The sequence below is a fragment of the Penaeus vannamei genome, chromosome 15, assembly GCF_042767895.1.
Source record: "Penaeus vannamei isolate JL-2024 chromosome 15, ASM4276789v1, whole genome shotgun sequence".
Taxonomy (NCBI): Eukaryota; Metazoa; Arthropoda; class Malacostraca; order Decapoda; family Penaeidae; genus Penaeus; species Penaeus vannamei.
In genome coordinates this window covers 35,412,062-35,414,561 of record NC_091563.1, presented here as the reverse complement: position 1 = coordinate 35,414,561, position 2,500 = coordinate 35,412,062, and positions in this window count along the sequence as shown.

Genomic DNA, 2,500 nt, shown 5'->3' with positions numbered 1-2,500 from the left:
TGTAATAGCGGAGATTAGTCTTTTGTTTCTGTGATGAAGTTTTTGCGCTGATTGGGCGCGGCGAATCTTGCGAGCTCTTTCCCTTACACCGTTTTATATCAAAAGTTTTCACGGAAATGTATTTCATCTGATTGTTACTAGTATTATTCTTAGCATTACTATTTTATTATCAATAGCGCTATTTTTGCGGTTATTATCACTGTTATTTTTGCTATTATTTCTGTTCTCACAATCATATTCTTCTGAAGGGATCTACTTCTTACACTTTTCTCCATTTATCTTTGCTGCCTACCTTTCCTTCTGTTCTTTCTTCCCTTTCTTCTCTTTCTTCCATCTACTCTTCTTCCTCATCAATTGTTCAACCTCATCCTCGCTTCTCCTAACCTTTTACTGTTTATATCTCCGTCAGCAATGGAATCGTGTCTTGCAAAGGCTGTTCGTAGTCTCATAAATTCCCATTGTTTCTTGGTACGATGAGAGGAAATTTCTTATGGCGTTTAATTATGAATATATAAATATACATACACATAGGCATACATGCATATAGTACGTACGCACCCGCACGCTCACGATATTATTATCTATTATAATCTTATTAACCCATGAATAAGATTCCTGTTTACAGTCACCTGCAGCATTTCATTTTAATGTGTTTATTCCATTAGCAGAGGTCTGCACGACTGCCAAAATCACAGCAATTCCGTGATAATAATATTGCCATTATCAAAACCTCTGCAAATAACCAATATGAAATAACCGATAACGGCCAGGCGCAACAAAGCTTACAACCGATACTTGCCGGTGATCAAAGAAAATTTGCTTTTGACACCAACTGTGCTTTAAGTCCCAGTGATTATTTCTCTTTTCCAGGGCGGCCCTTTTGATGAGGGTGATTACTTCTATTGGAGAACTTAACCTGGAATGAACTTCGAGATCTTAGAAAGGCTAAGTAACAAACTTCACCCATTTTTATTTTATTTTTTTCTGTCATGAATAAAAACGACAACCAAAGCATTCATGAACTCCCCAACACCTCCTTTGCCTCCCCCCCCCCCCCTGCCCTCCAACCGCACAATCACTATCTCTATTCACACAATGACCCCAATCACACAAGTTCTCTCTCTCCCCCTTTTTTCTTATCCTCCTCTCCCTCCAACTTCAGCACCCCTCCCCTTTATTGTTCGTATTGTTATTATTACTATCATCATTTATTACCATTTTCATTATCAATGTTATCCTCATCTTCATCATTATAATGATTATTTTCCACCTCTTCCTCCTCTTCTATCCTTCTCACCCTCAATCTTTTCTTCTTCTTCTACCTTCTCTTCTTCCTCCACCACCGCCTACACCACTTCCACCCGAACCACCAACCACCACTTCCCTCCCCCCCTCCCTCCTCCCTCTTCCTCCCCTCCCTCCTCCCTCCTCCTCCCTCTTCCTCCTCTCCACACCCTCACCCGCGCCCTTCAACCAGTGCTGCGGGCGGAACCGGCAGTCAGAAGTTATGTATGCATGTAGTAGTTGGCACGCCGAGATCGACAATGGCACGCGGCGCGCAACCAGGCTATTGTACAAACTCTCCCCGCTGCAATATGTTTCTTCGTGAGGCTAAGTTTATTTGAATTCCTCCCTTCCACCTCGTTCGTGTACGCGTTGGGATTCCCTCGTTCTCCTTTCAACCAATCGCTTCTCTAAATGGTGTTTTATCATCTTTTTTATTTTTAATCAATAAACTTTATATTTTTTTCTCTCCCCTTTTTTAGTATCAAGCATTCTTCGTGCCTTTCGTGGGGTTGTGGGTAACTTGTTGTTTTGCAAACCGCTTGGACTACAAGAATACAAAACAAAAATCAAAAAATCATTCGTAAAACATTATCTAAACCAAATGGGAAAATTCATACGGGAAAAACAAGAAGTTTCGGAGTTCCAAATACCTAACTGTGATCAAATGCAATTAATCAAAGACTGACAGTCTTAACATCTTGCACACTCTGTTTTCACGTTACAGTTCCACGCTTCAGACTCAATTAAACAGCAGCTCAATTGTTTGCACTTTCTCCCTCTCTTTCTTATTGTTATTAGTTGTAGTAGTATCATTAATATCATTAATATATTATTATCGTTGCTGTCATCTTCAGTGACATTGTGATTTCTATTTCTTTATGTGTCATAATCAGTATTATTTGTTCTCTCTCTTTCTTCATTCTCTCTCTCTCTCTCTCTCTCTCTCTCTCTCTCTCTCTCTCTCTCTCTCTCTCTCTCTCTCTCTCTCTCTCTCTCTCTCTCTCTTTCTTTCCCTCCCTCTTTTCCTTCCTCCCTCCTTCCCTCTCTTTTTTTTCTTTCCCTCGCTCTCCTATTTACACAGAGAGCTTTCCCAGCGGCTAGCAACACATCCATACACCAACAGCATTTGGAATATCCCCTCTATCAGATTAACCACATGATGCATGGCGGCAAATACCACGAGGCGAGTGGATCTTGCGGAGACGGCAACAGT